The sequence below is a fragment of the Brassica napus genome, chromosome C1, assembly GCF_020379485.1.
Source record: "Brassica napus cultivar Da-Ae chromosome C1, Da-Ae, whole genome shotgun sequence".
Lineage (NCBI taxonomy): Eukaryota > Viridiplantae > Streptophyta > Magnoliopsida > Brassicales > Brassicaceae > Brassica > Brassica napus.
This window is the reverse complement of record NC_063444.1, coordinates 43,058,939-43,080,057: the sequence shown is the minus strand read 5'-3', so window position 1 is coordinate 43,080,057 and position 21,119 is coordinate 43,058,939. Positions and strand designations below refer to the sequence as shown.

The following is a 21,119-nucleotide window of genomic DNA, read 5'->3' as shown; positions in this document are numbered from 1 at the left end:
TTTTTATTTTAACAAGTTGAAATTTAAATCTTAATTAATTACATTATTGTCATCATATACAGGATTTTCATGGCAGAAAAGCGGTTCGAGTATAGATACGCCACAGAGGACGAACTAGAAGAAATGAAGCAGAGAGAATTTACTGGATGGATGTTTACTTATGTGAGTGCTTTAAACAAATTAAAATATATTTTATCACATATTTATACTAATTCACATTTATTGATATAATATATATATATGTGCTATTAATAGGTGTCTGCTGGTTTGGCCAGAGGTGAAACATTTGACGATTGGATACGTGAGATGGTCGTTGGACCAAACTTTGTTGTGAAGTCATATCCGAGATTTTGTACTCGAGGATATGCATTCACAACTCAGAAGAGGAGACGTTCGAGTACGACTTATGATGCTGGCGTTTGTTCTGCATCAGGAGATGATGTATACTACGGACACATACATGAGATTTTGGAAATCAAGTATTTGGGCATGGTTGGATTGCGCTGTACTGTTTTCTATTGTGATTGGCACGACAACACCCCAGATCGAGGTGTGAGAACAGATGCATTTGGTGTTACATCAGTAAATTCGAGGCGAAAGCTGCAATATTATGATCCTTTCATTCTTGCTTCCCAGGCCGATCAGGTAATTAAATGTTAATTATTCAGAATGATTCATCATCATGTGTATTAATTTATAATTTTTCTAAATGTTACAGGTTTGTTATATCAAGTACCCCCGGGTAAGGAACAGAGATGATCCATGGGTTACTGTTACAAGACTCAACCCGAGAGGCCGAGTTCAGGGAAGTTCTGAGCTGGAAGACCCACTACAACCAAGCACATCCGGCAACTGTAGTGCAGCAGAAGATTTAGCTGGAGTTGGCCTTGTAGTCGATTTAACCGACTTTGGAGAGGAAGCCGTCGTTCACGTAGAGGATGAACCAGTAATTGGAGAGTTTCACCAAGATCCAGATTCAGATTCATCTGGTGATGATGACTCGGAAACAGACTACCATTGAACTTATTTTTTTTTTTTTTTAAGAAATACCGAGGAAATTCCGAGGAACACTTGATATAACCTCTTTCCTTGGATAATAGTTATTTGGTTTATCTAGCAAGGCAAAGCTGAATACGAATTAAAAGCTACACAAAACACAACCAAATAAAACAAAGAAACCATGTAAAAGAAATACGAACTCATAATTAAGAAACCTAAAAAAAAACTCAGTTCAAAATTAACAGAAAATAAGACCATAAAACGTTAGAATAGAAAAGAAAATAAAATAGCCGGTGATAGCTCCTACTCCTCGTCTCCTGCTCCAGATGTTCCTGCATCGTTGGGTCTCTTGGACCTCTTTCTTACCCTGTGTGTACCACTCGAACCCGAACCAGAGCTGGATGGAGAGTTGTCCCGATGAACTACATCATCCTTTTGGCAACGACACGGCCTGATACGTGAAATGGCAGCCCAGATCTTGTGTAGCATGTCGTTGTTTGTCTTTATGCTCTGATCTCTCCAATGTTGTTGCTGGCGCGAAGTGGCGTTCGGTGGAAGCTCTTGCAGCTTGTACTGGCTGGAGTCTGATGGGAGTAGCTGATGGGGTTGTGAATCATCTGGAATGGCTTGTGCAGCCTCATCTTGTCCTTCTTCATCAACCACGCCCTTGCCTTTGGTCTGATATTTTGGCGTGAAGAAGGATGGCTTGTCTACTAGTGCGGTAGCAGGGGGTAGAAACTCAACTGCAGCCTCTGAAAGTAGAGCAGTCAGGCCGATCTGAGGCAGGTGGCAGTAGAGTGTTTTCTTCGCTCGGTCCTGGAATACGTAGACGTAAGGACCATCCCGATCGATCCTCGAGTGGGGACCAGCTATGAACTCCTTACTTACTAGAGAAATGACATCCAGGTAGTTCCAAGCAATGTTGTTCGATCTGTCCAGTGCTACCTGGTGGTTCTCACAGTCTACACCCACATGTCTAAGGATCCGAGTAATCACTGCACCAAATCCACATGCATTGCTCTTGGATTTGGTTACTTTCCCCTTGTATCCTGCTAAGTTTGCGGCCAGCACCGCTCCCATGTTGAAGGCAGTAGCAGGTGGGAATGTAGAGTTTCCAAATGCCGGTAGCAAATGCCTCACACCTTGGTACAGGAGGCACAACTCCCATTGCGTGACTGATGCGGCTGTGGTTGTCCCGTATAGCAATGAGCCAATGAGGCGTGTCGCATATCTCAGTACTGGGCTCCGGATAAGTGACTCCTTTGCCTGAGAAGATCTATAAACCCCTGTGCCAATCGTTTCCCAGAAGTTCAACAGCTCTGAAGTCCAATAAAGACCATATGTCCTCTCCCCCGCACTCAATCCAAATAGTCCGCAGAGGTCTGTGAAAGATACCTCATAGTATACTTTCTGCACTACGAATGCCAGAAAACCTTCCTGATGGCTATCATCGGGACGGGTGACGTATGCGGATGCTATGAACTGGCGTACCAACTCCGGATAAGTGGGTTCCTTGAGGTTGCATAGTTGGCCTAGACCCATGTTCTGGAACAGTCCTTCAATGTCTGCTTTGATTCCCAATATTGTCATCGTCTCAGGACATGCTAGTTGTGTAGCCGGAACGGCTACCTTCTTCATGTTGTTGTAGTGGGTGGTATCAGACTTATCCCACTTCTTTGGCCTTTGCTTCTCCAGCTGTGACGAACCCGCTTCTTGTGTGTTTTTCTTTGCTGATGTTTTCGTGCGCTTCATTCTCTACAAAATAGAATCATTGCTCTCAACATGGTTATAATCAATTAAGAAGGCAAAGCTGAACATGAAAATGAAAAGCAAAATCGAGTTGTGATAAAAAAAACGAAATTGAAAAAAATTCTCTATCCCTAAATCATCTCAAATCATGTTCCAAACTCGTTGATCACAGACAATTGTGTTCTATTCCATGTTTAAACATCTGTTTCATGCATATTTGATCAAGGAATCAACACGGAAATAAGAAATTCACAAAACCCAAAAAATTGCTCAAGAACACGATTTCAGAATGTGGAGATTCGCGGAGTATACCTGTCTTAGGGTGAAGACGAGTGTAGGAATCAGGTAGAGCTCGAAAAATCAAGTGGAATAGAGCCCAAAATTGTTCAAATCGGATGATTATAGAGAGAGAAAGGGGGGGGCGAATTATAGGGGAAATCGGAGGGGATGAGAGTTCTAAGGTTTAGATCCAAAAAAGGTCGGGTTTTGCCTTATAATTCTGTTTTCCGAACACGCATCGATCGATGCGTTTTGTTTCTATAACGCATCGATCGATCACATTCTTACGGCCCGGGCCATCTTGGTAATCGATCGATGCGTTTTTGTTCTATAACGCATCGATCGATGCGTTTTTAAAAAAACATACAAGATTTCCGAGGAAATTCCGAGGAACAATTCAGATTGTCGATCGATCGATGGGATACTCTCATCGATCGATCACAATCTTACGGCCCGGTCCATCCTAGTAATCGATCGATGCGTTTGTGTTCTATAACGCATCGATCGATGCATTTTTAAAAAACATACAAGATTTTCCGACGAAATTCCGAGGAACAATTCAGATTGTCGATAGATCGATGGGTTACTCTCATCGATCGATCACAATCTTACGGCCCCGTAAATCCTAGTAATCGATCGATGCGTTTTTGTTCTATAACGCATCGATCGATGCATTTTTAAAAAAACATACAAGATTTTCCGATGAAATTCCGAGGAACAATTCAGATTGTCGATAGATCGATGGGTTAATCTCATCGATCGATCACAATCTTACGGCCCGGTCCATCCTAGTAATCGATCGATGCGTTTTTGTTCTATAACGCATCGATCGATGCATTTTTAAAAAACATACAAGATTTTCCGAGGAAATTCCGAGGAACAATTCAGATTGTCGATAGATCGATGGGATACTCTCATCGATCGATCACAATCTTACGGCCCGGGCCATCTTAGTAATCGATCGATTTGTTTTTGTTCAAAAACGCATCGATCGATGCGTTTTTTTAAAAAAAATTACGTTTTGAAACCCCAAACACTAGTTCGTCGGAATTTCCTCGGAATATTCCGAGGAAATTTCGAGGAAGAAGAGGGTTTCGTCGGAGTTCCCTCGGAATAATCCGAGGAAATAGGGTTTTTAAACCGAAAACAACGTTTTGCCGTTTGAATAACACCTATATAACCCTTATTAAGTGTCTTACGTTCATTATGAAGTCAAAAATTTGTTCCTTACCGTATAATTAACACTTTTCCGATTGTATGAACGAAATCTCGCAACATAAGAGAAACACTTATACCTTTTAACGAACGGTAAAGGGAATACTTTCAATTAGTTTTGAAATTTGTTATTTCATGGTTTATGCTCATGTATACAAAGAATCCTCAATGGTATGCATTACAATTGTATAAGAAATGAAATACGGCAAAAAAAATTGATGTTTTGAAACCCCAAACACTAGTTCCTCGGTATTTCCTCGGTATTTCCTCGGAATATTCCGAGGAAATTCCGACGGATATTTTACTATCTATCGGAATTTCCTCGGAATATTTTCATTTTACCGGGCAAATATTTCGCGAAAATTGAAATTAGAATTCCGACGGAATTCCGACGGATAATGTCCGTCGGACCCTAGGTTTTATAACCACGAGCCCCTTCTTCTTCCCCATTTCTCTCTTCTTCCTCTGCGCGACTCCTCTCTTTCTCTCCGGCGATTTCCCCCTGAAATCCGACGATATCTCCGGCGATCTCCCTCTTCTCTTACACAAATCATGTAAGGACCCTATCCCACTCTCTTAGGTTCTATTTGTTAGGTTTTTGTGTAGTTTTGATAGATTTTTGTTAGGGTGATTGGTTAGGATTGTGATTTGGTTGTATAATAGGTTTAGAATTGTGATTTGGTTGAATAATTTGTTTTGTTGAATTGATTTAGAATTTTTTTATAATTTTTTTATTTTTTGTATTTATAAAATCAATTTTTGTATATAAAATCGATTTTTGTATTTTACAAAACGATTTTTCTATATAAATTCGATTTTTTGGATTTTACAAAAAAAAATTTCTATATAAATTCGATTTTTTGGATTTTACAAAACATTTTAATTATTAAACAATTTTTATTTATTAAAACTATTTTTGTTTATTAGAACTATTTTTATATATTTATTAAAAAAATTTAATATATATAAATCTTTTTCTGTGATTAAATTATTTGGGATTTTTTTTAATAAAAAAAATTAATTTATATATTTCTGTATTTATTAAATATATTTTTTTAATTTACAGGTCTCATGATGATCAGACCCGGCCTCGACAGCGTCGTGGTCGTGGTGGTACGGGGAGCCAGTCTCGGGATTCCAGCCATTTTCAGGATTCCCCTTCGCCCCACAGCTCCAACCATACATCTCCCTCTGCTGCACCCGCTCATGCTCCTCTCGCTCCCGCTGCTGCATCCGCTCCTGTTCCTCCGGGTCCTCCGGGAGTGATGAGGGTTGCGGAGTTGGTTCAACAGCCCGGTCGTGACCATCTTCCGTATCTCACTCCGTATCCACATGGACGGGGTCAAACATGGTAATTAAACATTTTTTTTTCTTTAAATTTGGATTCATTATTAACCGTTTGTTCTTTTAATAAGGTTCAACCGATCCGGGAACGGGATCAGCGCATGGATCAACCGTATGATGTACTCGGCCCTCGACAGTGGACATCCGACTTTCACTCACTTCCCAACCGACAAGCAGGTTCTGTGGTTTCGTCAGTTTGCGGTAAGTATTCTAATTTTTTACTTATATTTTTAATCTTTAATATAAATTTTCTACTAATTGTGTTTTTTTTTCAGCAAGAGTTCAACTGGAATTCCGATGAGACGCTCTTTATCTATCACCACTTCGTCCATAAAGTAATGGACAACTATGGGAAGCAGATCCACGAGTGGAAGAAGAAGTGGGAAATCAATAAGGTTCGATTTAATTTATTAAACAATTTTTTAATTTATTAAACTATTTTTTAATTTATTAAACTTTTTCTTTTTTTTTTAATTAAAAGGTCCCAAAGTCGATGAACGATACGGTCTGGAAGGAGTTGTGTGCGCATTGGGATAAGGAGGAGACGAAAGAAACTTCTTCCACCAACTCCACCAACCGCAGGAGCGACCGTAAAGGGAAGGGCATCTACAAGCATAACTTGGGTGCTCAATCTATTGCCACTCTCGGAGATCGCATGGTAAGTTCAACCGCTTTTTCTTCAATTATTTGAGTTTCAGAATTTAAATTTATTGTGCATTTCTTCTAATTTCAAATGTTTCTTTAATTTTATGTTTTTTTTCAAGGCGGAAGAAAATGATGGCGAGCCGGTCGATGATCTCGCCCTAATGAGGAGGGCGTATACCAACAAGACCGGCCAGATTGATGACGGTCTTGTGAGGGACGTGGTCGACCTGGTCCAAACTCAGGTGGTAGACGAAGTGTCTCAGCTTCAAACCGAGGATGACGCTTCGACGGCTTCGACCAACTTGTCCCGGTTTCGAATCAACGAAATCGTTGAATCCGTAAGTTCTTTTTTTTTTAAGTTCAATTCATTTATTTCTTGGTTTAAATTTCTAAATTTGGCTTTTTTCTATTCAGTCGGTTCCAAAGAAGAAGGGACGTTTGTTCGGTTTGGGTCGTCGCACCCGGTCGGTTCCTCCTTCTGCACCACCGCCCTTTGTTGATCCAGAAGTACTTACGGCTCAGTTGAAGGACAAAGATGATCGAATATCTTTGTTGGAGACCCAGATGGCGGCTCAACAGGCGGGCTATGAGGCACAGAGGAGGCTGAACCAGCAAATGATGGAGATGATGCAGAGGATGTACCCGAACGAGGTGTTCCCGAACGTGCCAGACCCGTAGTTTTTTTTTCCCCAATCTCGGAATGTTTTATTTTTATTTGTGAAATTTTGAATATTAATTAGTATGATTTCAATTTTACTTTTAATTTCATATTTTCGAATTTAAATTTCAGAAATTTTATTTTTTCAAAAAAATTAATATTTTTTACATTTCGAGGAAATTAATTATATTTTTCACTACATCGATCGATGCGTTTTTGAACAAAAACGCATCGATCGATCCGTTTTTTTTTTAAAATATAGCGAGGGACATTTCCCTCGGAATTTTCCGAGGGACAACTCCCTCGGAAAATTCCGAGGAACGGATCCCTCGGAATATACCGAGGGAACAGTTCCTCGGAATAAACCGAGGAAAAAGTCCGTCGGTATACTCCTATCGATCGATGTATATATGTCCAAACACGCATCGATCGATGAACTTCCGAGGAATTATCCCGACGAAGTTCTACCTCGGTATATTCCGAGGACTTTTCCGACAAACAAGGGATCCTCGGAATTTCCTCGGAAATTTATTTCCTCGGAATTCCGTCGGAAAATTCCGAGGGATTTCAGAGGAAAAAAGAAATTCCGAAGAATTATTTCCGACGACGTATTTCGTCGGAATTGCGTCGGAATAACGATATTTCGACGAAATTCCGACGATTTTTTCCCTCAGAATCCTTGATGTTTTCTTGTAGTGCACACCTTGAAACCAAGGGCCAGATCCTGTATTTTATCGATTAAGTTTCCATGTCTTGGCTAATCGCTAGGTTGTAGAAACTTTGTGATCGCCATAGCACAGCCGGACACCACCTCCACACTGAATGACGCTCATGACAAAGACACATTGAACTTAACCACACCACATCTTATCTCGGTTTGGTCCACTTAGCTTGAGAAAAAATTATATTGTTACAGGTTTCTTGCTCCATATATTGCATTGTAGCATTCATGTTCAAGGAAATATTGACTATGTATTCCAAAATAAATTAATAATCGTACGATTGCTTATGATTTTTTTTCTTTTTTGATAACCGTAGTGTGATCCCAAAGTTTTTCTATACCCAAAGACTAATCACTACGAAGCCCGTAGGATCCGTGTTTTCTTACCACTTAAAGCGTTCCGAGTGGCCAAGGAGAATCAAACCCAGGGCGATACTAACAGGGTGAGCCTTTTACTACTAGGCCAAGACCACTTGGTTGGTTACGATTGCTTATGATATTGAGTAAAACTATATTAAGTCTAAGTTTTGGTTCTGTGTTAGTTTTATGAAGACGAAAAAAAAACTACTAATTTATGCAAAAAAAAACTATAACTATTAATTTGATGATTTTTTTTGAATGAATGTAAATTTTATTCAATATAAAACTTTGTTTCATCAAGTGCTTCTATTTTTGATTCTTGTAAATAATCAAAGAACCCATTAAAAAAAATCAAATTTTGAGCTTTAAATTGGAAAAAAATCTTTCACTTGTGTCCCAAGCCAGGTACACAGCCTTTGTCGAGGTATCTCTGACCTTTTCCTCAAAGTGATATAACAATTTCGGACAAACCATTTTGTCCACAAACTTGATCAGGACCTTCTCATCTCTTGGTTACTCACCATGTCGACGAAATTGCGTTCTCTCCATATACTAGGCACCAGAGCTTGAAACCATAGCGAATGAGGAATACCTCCGTTGAGAGCCTGCGCTAAATATAACATCTAAAATCTCACTCCATTTTGTTGTGAATGCATCTCTTAAGATTTTCCCTACTAGTTATTTCCATACTTTTGCTGAGTAGCGACATCTAAAGAACATGTGCTGGCAAGTCTCCTGATTTTCCTGGCACAACACACAGCATATTCGTTTCTTGGCATCAAAATAAAAGGATTAGTTGAGTGAATTTTTCTATGTTTTGTGTTAGTGCTAAAAGAAAAACCATTACGTGCAAAAAACTATAAAATGTCGATTTTCAAAAGGGATTGTTCAAGAGATCGAACCCACAGGTAAAAGAGATCAATAAAGAAAAATGTTGGACTAAAGGTTTTGATTTGGCTGCGCTTGATATTTTTGTTGTATATAAACAAATCAAACTTACAGAAAGAGATATAAGGAGATAGTAGCAAATCCACTACCCAACTTGTGTTATAGATTGGTCCATGAACCTATTCATCTTCAACTTTGAGTTGAATCGCTTGTTTTTACAGCCACAACAATCATATGTAAATGTGAGTGAAACTTCCAGTGGACCAGATCGTTCGGTTATCGCAGGATATACAAACATTAGTTTTCTTTTTCTTTTAAATGAAACTCAACGAGACCAGAAAAACGAGTCCTCCACCGACGAAGTTGTACACTTGCTAACGGTGAGTGCTCGCTCAGTAAGTGTTTGATAGATTTCACAAAACCTTAACCAAGAAACTCAAGTTAATGGCAGCTACAATACATTATTTTGAAAAAAAAAATTATTCTTACCGAATAGAGTATGAATATATTTGAACTTGTCATAGTTTATGGTCATTAGACCAACTCCAGCTGTGGGTTGAGCAAGGGGTTTTTTAAACCAAAAAAGAGAAAAAATTAAATAAAAAATGGTTTTATTAGAAAGAACCGCTGCCTAATTAAAAGAGTTTAGAGTTGGTTAAAACCCCAAAAGTGGCAGAAACGTATTGGGTGGTTCCTTTTACGGGAAATAAAAGTCGCCTCTTTCTCTTTCACTTTCGGTTCATCTTCGATGTCATCGACATCTCTTCGCCTTCACTTCTGCAAAAATCTCCGACAGAGATGATGTTTGATCTGTTTGTTCGTCAACAATCTTGACTCTCTCTTGTTCGATTTCGTCGAAATCACATCATCGGGTCTCTCTCTTCCTCGTTGATTCTGTCGAAACCTCGAATGGAGATGTCGTTTGATTCGTTTCTTTCTTCGTCGATGTTCTCCTCCAGACTCGTGCATGCAATCACCATGAAGGTCGGTTTCTTAAAGCTTTTTGTTCCTGTGAATTTGATTCCTTCGATTATTATTGACAATTTTGTTGCGATGATGAGATTTGACTCTGTTTATCTCAGATCGATGGGGGAAGTTGTGGTATTAGCAGCGATGAAGGGACTATGGAGACGATGATGAACAGAGGCTCACGGTTTTGCTTGTCGAATCCGATGACTCAACTCACCAAATTGTCGCCGCCCTTTTTCAATAGTTCAATTACAAAGGTCATTGCTTTACTCTGTTTAATTATTTGATGTTTTAAAGGTTCTTTCTTTGTCTTGATTTTGAAGTTTGAGTAGACTCTAGTTTTTATTCAAAACAGTTAATTGATTAAATCTTCATTGTCTTACTTTGTTCCAAGTTTCGTAATTAAACTAGAGTCTTGGGTTTTTATTTGAAATGACAAGGTTAGCTGCGTGGGAGACATTAAAGGAGAAGAGACATACCAGTGAAATGGACAAAGGTCTTGCAGGGAGCAGCAAGATACGGATCAAACGTCATCAAAGCGGATTAAACATGCCAAGAGGTAAGTACCAATCCTTTAATGCGTGTTAGACATTGTTTAGGTTGGGATTAAATGGAATTTAGGTAGATACATTTATTGTCTTGGTTGTTCTGGTTTTAGGTAGAAATATTGATTGCCATTAACACTTAACAACTACTAAACGCTCTGATCAGTTTGCTTTTAAAAACGACCAACTCCAAGAATCTCAATTCATATCTCCTCATCGTTTCATATCTATCTCTCAATTCATATATCCTTCTCGTTTCATAACTCTTTCTCATTTCATAACTCCTTCTCGTTTGCATATATCTATCTCATTTGATATTTCCATCTCGTTCGCTATGAATCCATTTACTGAGCCTTGTAGCTTCCAAAACCTTTTAAACAGTCAACAACCAAACACCTCCTTCTCCTTTGTTACACGTGAACCTAGTATAGAACTATCTTCATCGGATGCTTCTATCTTCGGCACACAGTGGGCTGAAGATGCAACAGAAGAGGAACACGTCGTGTCTGATCGTAAAGAAAGAAGGAAGTGGTCACCAACTGAAGATATTGTGCTCATCAGTGCTTGGCTCAACACCTCCAAGGATCATGTCATGGGGAATGAGCAGAAGGCAATAGCATTTTGGAAATGGATTGCGGCCTATGTTGCATCTAGTCCAAAGTTTTGTGCTTTGCAAAAGAGGGAGCCAAGTCACTGTAAGCAGAGGTGGGGGAAGATCAATGAGAGTGTATGTAAGTTTGTTGGGTGTTTTGAAGCTGCAACAAAAGCTAAATCCAGTGGGATGAATGAGGATGATGTGTTGAAGATGGCGCATGAGTTATTCTTCAATGACTACAAGGTCAAGTTTACACTCGAGCATGCGTGGTTGAGCTTCGCCATTATCAGAAATGGTGTGGCGCTGATATCTTGCATATTTCCATTGTCTTATCCGTTCACCCATGTGCATTTTGATCATATAGACTAGGATTTAGCCATGTTTAGGTTGCATTTTGCATACATGAGTCCTTATCAGGTATTGGAGTACCACATGGAGTTCTTGGAGACATTTGGGTGCATTTGGAGCTCAAAAGGGGTGATAAAGGTGATCATTGGACGAGCAGTGCATGGGAGCGACCTCACCGGAGCGACACCATGAAGTCGCTGTGACACCCTTTCAGAGCGACTTGGCCAGAGCGACACCTCGATGTCGCTCGCATCTCCATCGCTCGGAGGCACGAGAGCGACCTTACAGCGACGTTCCGGAGCGACACCATAAGGTCGTTCCAGCTGGAAGCGACGTGACCGGAGCGACACAGCGAGGTCGCTCGCGAAGAGCGACCCGGAGCGACGTCTCGCAACGACCCCTCCAGGTCGCTCCCGAAGCCTGGAGCTACCTCTCGGAGCGACTACTGGAGGTCGCTGCGCGCCTTCTGTTTGCTCGAATTCATTTCTACTCAAGGGCCTTTTGGTCATTTCATTATGCACGTTTTTACTTCTGAAAACCTATGTTTTAAGTACTTTTAGCAGCCACCAGACAGATTATCTTTTGTTCTAAGAAAAACCTTTGGAAAGTTCATCTCTTGAATCATCTTTGTTCATCTAGTTATTGTAATTCTGTGTTTCCAATTCATTGTTGTATCCCTTTGTATGATTAATCTGAAATCTAAAATGGGTTTAAGAGGAATCATGAAGTGTAGTGAGTAATCACCATTTGAAATCATGGGTTAGGAAGATTAAGGGTGATTAGGTTAGAGCTAGGATGTTTTAGAGTAGATCATTCCAAAACCTTGCTAGTAGAATAATCATAATGCGTTTTCTGATTTAGCTTTTCAAAAGTTGATCTTTAGGCATTTCCCACCCAAAAGGTGTTCGATGAAATGCCTGAAACAACTCTTCTAAGCTTTTAGCATATTTTGCCAAAGGCATTTGTTGTTAGAAGTGCAAAGATAGCCTTAGACCTGTTAGTAATGATTGCTTCCATATTATTCAACCAAAGATATTTGTTGTTTAACTTTGGGTTAAAATATTAAAGATATAGCTCTCTCCCAGACACAGACATCGAGGCGCCATTTCGTTCGTCGTTTCCGGACGCCGGCGGAGTCGAGGCTCGCCGGCGTCGCCTTTATTCATCATCTTCTTCACCTCTGTTCATCCTCTGCTCCTCCTCTGTTTCCTACTTCGTTGTTATCAAGCTCTCGTCTCTGTTTCATACCAGTATGTGTCTCTTCTCCAAGGAGATCCGGTCACCTTGCTCAAGCTTCACCTCGTTTGGCCTTCACCGCAACCTTGACGACTTTGTGACCTCACGCTCCAGAGTTGTGTGCCAAGAAGCTTTAAAGATGATTTTTATAAGCTCCAATATTGAGCTTCAGATCTATGGCCTCAAGCTTGTCCCCCTCCGCACGTACGAATGTACCGGATCTACTCAGTCCGTGGGTGAGCTCACCGGATCTGTTCGGCTTTCTCCTGTCGCCACCATTCCTCGTCTTATCGTCGCCACCGCTCCTCCTCTCACCGTGGATGCTGAACTTACAAGATTTGGTCGGCTCTCCTCCACCGCATATCCATCTCCCCCGATTGAAACGACTTCACCACCGTGGGTCTATCGCCTTCCTTACTTAGAAAGAGTAACTGTTAGCCGTGTGCTCGTTCCTCCGTCGCACTGTGTCTTCGCTTCACTAAACCGGAAAGAAGCTCCGAGAATCCAGCTCGCACGGGAACTTGACTGTTCCGATGGGATTAAACCTCCAACACCTGATGCTCAGCGCCCATCACCCAATGCTGACTCACGCTCTATCATGTTCTTTAAGTTTGTTGTCTCGTCCGCTCTGTCATTAAGCTCCATTATTTTCAGAGTCACCGTTAAGGTGAAGGCTATTCCTGTGTCGGATTTGTCTACGGGCTTGCGGTTTAGCTTAGGTTTCAGTGAGAGCTATGGGTATCGATACGGTAATATCGGAGTCCTCCCTCTCAGCCTGACCTCAGCTCCCATCCCCCCGTTGAATATCAGTTTTAATTATCTCAACATGAGTCTCTTTTTACTCTGGAATGAGGATGTTGTGCTCTCTTTGATGTTTTTTTTTACCTCAGTTTGAGGATGTTGCAGGCTCTGTGAGTTTCTTCATGAAACTCTATTTACCTCAGTATGAGGATATTACACTGTGGTGTACCAATTTCTTATCCAAGTATGAGGTTATTTGGACCTTTGCCTTTGTGGTTTTGGTTTCAATTATTTCAGGTTTACTCAGTTGGCAGTGGTGGTCTTCTTCACAGCTTTCAGACTTCACAAAGCATGGCTTTGTTGTCTCTGTGTTTGTAGCTGTAAGGTCCCCAGCTGTTTATGTTAAAATCCTTCAGACTGATTTGGTGAATGGAATGTGGTTTAAAGCTTTTAAAATTGGAGGTTTTGGGTGGTCTATCTATGGAAAGGGGGAAGCCTGTGACTCCCAAGGCTCTTGTATCAGTTTGAGCGCAAGTTCATCCCTTGCCAATGAAGCTGGAAAAATGATCGAAGCTCTTCAATCAGCAAAGACTCGTACACTCTCAAGTCTTCAGTTAATTTTGGACTCTATTGTCCTTTTCTCTGCCATGCGTTCATGGCTGGACATGATTAAGATCACATGTTTTCTTTTAAGAAACCTTGTCACTCTTTTCACTCCACTATCTTGTACTTTTAATCAATGCGCAGCCACTTGTTTTGCTGTTGCTTTCACAATGAGTGTTGTATCCAAACTATGTTCTTTGATTACTCAGTTCTGAGTTTATGAAAGGAAATCTTTGACAAAAAAAAAAGAAAGACATTTGTTGTTTGAAATGTGTTAGTAAATGAACATCCATCTAGACATAGAGTTTGTTTAGGATCGTGTCTAAGCTTAAGGTTGATAGTTTGATTGTTCGTCTGCCATCCTTAGTTCGAAACTTGATCACCCAAGGTCTAATTCCTATGCCCATGAGTTCTCATTTTCCTTAGTTAAGAAAGTCAACTCATTTACCGTTTTTATTATTCTGAAACTGCATTAGTATTAATCATTAGTTTCGAAAACCCTTTAAATCATCGGTTGCACTTAGATTAAGTAAGTACTTGCATTCTCAGTGCTTGAAATCCCTTGGAATTGGTTCGACAATCATTTATACTACAATATTTGTCTTAGGAGCCTTGAAAACTCCTAACATCAGGCGCTTCATCTACTAAAGATAAAGTGCAGTCAAAAAGGAGGAAGCTAGATGACCATTCTGCACAATCATCAACCTCTGTGCCAGGAGAAGATGATCTAGGCTCACGGCCTGTTGGTGTTAAAGCAGCGAAAGCAAAAGATAAAAGGTCTGTCAGCAAGCCGGCGTTAGAAGAGGAAGGAAGGGAGTTTCAGAGCCTCTGGGAGATTAGGCAGAAGGACTTTGCGTTAAAGGAACAATTGAATAAGCAGAAATTGCTAGACAGACTCATTGCCAAGACAGAGCCTTTAAGTGAACTAGAACTTGCTTTGAAAAACAAGCTTATTAATGAAATGTTGGCTTAGTTTCAGTGTCTCTTTATGCGTTTGGTTGCGTCTCTTTCTCTTTAGTTTCAGTGTCCGAGTTTGTTTCTCTTTGTGCTGTTGGTTTGTGTCTGCGTCTGTAACATTGTGGTCTTCTTCATTAATGCAAAAATATGGTTCTGTGTGCTTGAGTTGTCCCGAGATCAGTTTTGCTTGTGTGTATTTGCTTGGCTTGGCTTAGTTTTGCTTGTGTGTATCGCGACGGTTTGAATTGGAACATGACTAATGATGCTGTTTGGCAGGTGAAACAGAGAAGACTTGTGACACAAGAGAAGACTCGAGTCTATAGTTTGCTTACTGGTGTGATCACTCTTTGTTGTCATTGGCTATTGTATGTGTTTCTCGTGTTGTCTTAGTCTGTGGTCTGATGCTCTCTTTGTTCTTACTGCAGGTGGGACATAAGAAGCAAATTGGACTGTGGTCTGATACTTCTCGTGTTGTCTTGGACAGTAAACTTGTGACACAATAAGACAATATGTTCCATGTAATAAGTTGTTGTATTTTGTAAGTTGTATCTCGTGAGTAATAAGACAATATGTTCCATGTAAACTTGTGACACAATAAGACAATATGTTCTTTATAATTTATTCTTCAATCTTTATAAGTTGTATCTCGTTATTGCAATGTGAAACAACAACCACACGAGAGAAAGCAAAAGCAATTGCAAAGCTTCATGTTTTAGAGTTTCTTTATAAATTGTAGAAACACGAGAGAGAGATAAACAAAAACAACAACCCTCCAAATAAACAAAAACAACAACTCGAGAGAGATCAAGTGCTTGTTTCTTATTTTTCTCCAAATAATCAAATCTTTTTCACATTTCTTTCTTAACATTTTTTTTAATGGCATCTTCTTCTTCTAATAATTTCGATGATGAAATGGATGAAAAATTCGATCAAATTTTCGATCAACAATTCGAAAATCTCTTCATTCATCATGAAAATCGCCAAGAAGCATCAAGGTCAAAAAATAAACGAGCCTACATTGAAAGACAACGAGAACAAGGACACATGCAGTTATGGAACAATTATTTTAGTGAAGATGCAACATATTCTTCTCACATGTTTCGACGCCGGTTTCGAATGAACAAGCCCTTGTTCATGCGTATTGTTGATTGACTCTCCGCTGAAATCCCATACTTCCGACAAAGAAGAGATTCTACTGGCAGGTTCGGTCACTCTCCGTTACAAAAGGCAACGGCAGCAATTCATATGATGGCATATGGTTGCCCATCTGATGCGGTCGACGAATACCTCCGACTTGGTGAGACCACCGCGCCTTTATGCTTGGAACATTTTGTTGAAGGAATCATAAATTTATTTGGAGATGAGTATCTAAGAAGACCCACGCCAGAAGATCTTCAACGACTACTCGATATTGGAGAGATACGCGGATTTCCCGAGATGATAGGAAGCATTGATGGTATGCATTGGAAGTGGAAGAATTGTCCGACTACATGGAAATGTCAATATACACGTGGATCAGGAAAGCCAACCATTGTTTTAGAGGTTGTAGCTTCACAAGATCTCTGGATATGGCATGCGTTTTTCAGACCTCCAGGTACATTAAACGATATTAATGTTCTTGATCGATCACCGGTTTTTGATGATATATTACAAGGTTGAGCTCCAAAAGTAAATTACATTGTCAACGGACACGAGTACCATTTGGCTTACTATCTCACAGATGGTATCTATCCAAAATGGGCTACTTTTGTCCAATCTATTCCACTTCCGCAAGGTCCGAAAGTATCCTTATTCGCTACACATCAAGAAGCTGTACGTAAAGATGTCGAGCGTGCTTTTGGGGTCTTGCAAGCTCGATTTACCATAGTCAAAAATCAAGCTCTTTTGTGGGATAAAATAAAAATTGGCAAGATAATGAGAGCATGTATCATTCTACATAATATGATCGTAGAAGACGAACGAAATGGGTACACTCAGTTTGATGTATCAGTTTTCGCACAACCGGAATCAAACCGAAGTTCACAAGTGGATTTCACGTATTCTACAGCTATGCCTTCAAATCTCGGCAATATGATGAGCATTCGGAATCGAGTTTATGATAATACAATACATCAACAATTGAAAACTGTTTTGGTTAAGCATATATGACAAAAATTTGTTACAAATCAAAATTTCGACTAATCGGCTTTTTCTCGTTTACGATTTGTATTTGTATTTTTAATATGTTTTATGTAATTTTTATCTATGCATTTATTTTAAATCATTCTAATTAAAAAACAAAATTTAAAAAATATTTAAGAACCCCTATGGGGTTCTCCCATTGGAGGAAGAGAAAATTATTTTCACTAACCAAGGTTCTTAACTTATAAAATCACCTTTAAACCTAATAATTTAATCATTAGAGCACATTAGGGGTTCTAATGGATGGAGTTGCTCTTAGGATAAATTACAGTTAGATGTGTGCGAAATATAGAAGTACTAGGTAAAAATCTGTGCCATGCGCGAGATGTGATTATTAGTTTCGTTATTTTTAATTAAAAGACATTAAATCTGTTTAATCTGGATATTGGTTCAGTTTTAAGTTTTTTTTTTCTTTTTTAATCTTCTAAAATATAACTATTATTTTAAATTAATATTCATTTTAGTTTATTTGGTTCAAATGTTTGATTTTTTTCGGGTAAAAACCAAAAACTAATATTATTTGTTTATTTTCATGTTGTGAATTTTAGATAGTCGTCATATCGAACCAATAGTTTCATATTATAGTTTATAAACAGATAGTAATTTAAGAAAAAGAAAAGAAAATTATTAAGACAAATCATTTCACTACAATTTGGTCGGTAGTGAAAGAAGCATTAAGAAAAAATATTTCCATTTTCAAAAAAATTAGATATTTTAGTTGTGGTGAATACTTAGTTACAAGGTGCACATGTATGTGTATGTAAAAAGTATATAAAAGTAGTTGACAAATATATAAAGATATTGTTAATTGATATTAAATGACATTTTTGTTCAAAATAATAAATGAAAGATAAAATTAAAATTAATTTAAAATAAAAAAGGCCTTGCATTAGTCATTTTTTTCATATAAAGAAAATAAAATTGTATCCGTAAATAGGGGTGGACACAGATCGAATATCTGGGTATTTGGAATCATTCGTGTCAATTCGATCTTTAGCCATCTAGATATTCGGTGACTCGGATATCCGAAATGTTTTAGAATTTTAAAGAATATCCGATTTGATCAGTAAATAAAATAAAATTTTAAAAATAATTGAAAGTTTTAATATAACATTTTATTACAAAATTAAAACATTATTTAACTTTTTCAAATTCTAGTACCTAATAAAATAAATTTAATTCATTAAAATATTGTAAAAATAATATAAAATATAATATATATAAAGTATATATATAATTCTTTACATATATGTATATATATACATATAACAGATCGAATTAGATATTTTTTCCTAAACATATTGGTGTTTATGATTTTCTTCTTTTTTGGATATTGTATTTTAGTATTTGATTTGTTTCGTAGAGTTACGGATATCCAGATTTTTTTGGTTCAAATCAAAATGGATAACGAATCAGATCAAAATTTATGAATATTTTGCTCAACTTTATCCGTAAACAATAAAAATAATATATATATAGTTTGGCTTTTGATTTGTTATCTATTTTGATTCGAACCGAAAAATCCAAAGTTTTAATGGAACCATGTATGTGAATTTTATATTAAAAAAAACGTAAAGTACATAGTGACTAGGCATGATGATATAAACTTAACTTGCCAAACGCAATCCCTTATATATTAAAAGAAAAACATTGTAATAAACGCATTCACACTGTAATAGAGATTCACACTGTAATAGAGACGTGATAGTATCAAAATGATTTGATAATAAGTATGCTAACGCGTCCTTCATCCTTTTTTGGTTGAGTTTTGCACTTTGCATGATATTTCTAGGCTTTTGCTTCATTATTCTGTTGGTCATTGTAGAAAAGTACTTTCGATATCCAGGGCCTCTCAACTAATGCTGAACATCATGGGTCATGGGTTATGTAACACTATGCCTGTCCACGTTTTATAGTAGATAGTATTCTTATTGTGTCTCTTATATCATTATAGGTAAGTTAGATCGTGTAGGACATATATATGAACAAAATTTAAAAAAATAAAAAAATAAAAAATAATAATAATAATAATAATAATAATAATAATAATAATAATAATAATAATAATAATAATAATAATAATAATAATAATAATAATGAGACAGTTGCCTCATTCCTGAGCCGCCACGTCAGCAGGTAATTGGGTCCTACTTTTAAAAAATGTGAAAATGTGTAAAACTTGTGACTCGAATTCGGGTTATTGAGTCATAAACACCAACATTTATACCACTAAACTAAAGGATACTTTGTACATTGATGGCCGAAACTAATATATATTTATGAAGGTCGGAAACCTTTGCTTCTTCGGTTTTTTCTGTGGGACCCACACTTAACTTTTTTTATCTAATGATTTAATAAATACTTTATAACTCACGTTTTGAAATGGGCTTCGTTAAAAAAAAGGCCCAATAGACCTCTTTGGTATGTAAGCGTTCTCTTCAATGGAAGTTTAGGGCTTTCAATTTTTAATCATCAGTTCATGACTCATCTAAGAAACACAGATTAACTCTTTGAGTTCCATGAATCCGTTTATCTTCTTTAGTCTCTACATCTCCCCAACTTTAATAAATTCATCATCAGTTCTTTTATTTTGCCTGATAAATCATGATTGTGTGGTTTTAATTTTCTTTGGCCATCCTTAGCTTGCACCCTTTGATCTAACCAAGAAGAAGAAGAAGACATTTGTCGTTCAGGATGCGATCGAGGACTCAGCTGAGTCACACGGGAGACATACTATCCTTGTTCAAGAAGAGTTTATGTAATGTGAAACATATTTGTTTCTTTTCATCAGTTGCTTTGTTTAATCTTTTTTCCTGCACATAATGATGGCTTTGACAGTTCATTTACGGGAGCCAAGAAGTAAAAGAAGAAGAAGCCAGTGAGTGTTTGACATTTTCTGTCTTCCTGAGTTTTTTTTCCATTCATTAAACTTGGATTTTGAAGATTATGTGCCTCACATTCTTTTTATTTTGATGGTTGTTAGGTTGAATGAAGATCATTGAATAAAGAAAATGTCGATGCTCCAGAAGATTTGGAGGGTACTTTATATTTCTTTCTCTGATAATTCTAGCGACATAAATTTGAACCTTACAGAGGGTATATTGCAGAGCATCCTAATGACGAGGAAGAGGTGGAGGGAATTGATCTGAACCAACAACGTTACCCGTGGGAGGGAAGTGAGATGGATTACTTATACGACGAGGTAAGCATATCATTAGATGGTTTGCGGTCCATCTTTGAGAGTCGTCGATTGTAAGTGTCTATCGTTTTGAAGTTACACGACACTAAGATGTAAAGAATTACTAATCACGATTACCTTACTAGCAGAGTTCTTTTGCACAGATATTGTCAATGGAATTAACACTTCAAATTGATGGTGCTATATTTCATGTTCCAAATGCTAACGCAAGCTTCAATGTTGATTCTCAGCTTTAACATGCCAATATCACAATGCAGTGGGTGTTGTAAGGTAATTCAGTAGGCACAAATGTTCAGTTGAAAAAATTCTAAACTGTATTTATGCATCAAACTTATCATCCGTGCTAGGAACCGTTTGTAAATAAATGTCTCTGATGTATATGACTGCTGAGTTTGTTGCTTTTGACAGTGAAATCACTAAGCTTGCAATGTGTCAGGACAGCAAAAGCATCTCAGCTGATAGTTAGCTTTACAGTTTCGTTGGTTTCTTTTTCCTATTATGTTGGATGGATTATTTTAGCTAACAAATATCGCAACAGAGCGCTGACAATAACTCTAATAGATTTATATATACATTTAGAATTGGAAGTTTGGTGAGAACAGGAACAAGTACTTCTGTCACGCTATTGGACAGTTATACGCCATTTCAAGAGAATTGATTTCTTATATTTCCCATAATCAGAAAGATTTTAACTATTTTGTCTACTTTGCATTCATACCTCATTCTCCATCTAACTTCTCGGTGCTACTATATAATGATCAAGTCATTTTCTGCACAAATAGGCAAGTGGGGATGTTACGTTGGGTGCTTTTTATTGGGTTTGGCTATACAAAGTCTGTTGTGACTCTAAAACTTTTACCTCATTTAACATTGATTATGGTTCTTGG

The 21,119-nt window shown here is 38.0% G+C and overlaps 1 long non-coding RNA gene across 1 annotated transcript; it reads left to right on the top strand.

The window, feature by feature from the left end:
* Nucleotides 1–7,562: 7,562 nt before the first annotated feature.
* Nucleotides 7,563–17,434, top strand: LOC111202386. The gene is made up of 4 exons (XR_002655387.2): nucleotides 7,563–9,842; nucleotides 9,941–10,084; nucleotides 10,268–10,386; nucleotides 15,129–17,434. It is a non-coding gene; the product is annotated as an uncharacterized LOC111202386 (long non-coding RNA).
* The last annotated feature ends 3,685 nt before the right edge of the window (nucleotides 17,435–21,119 follow it).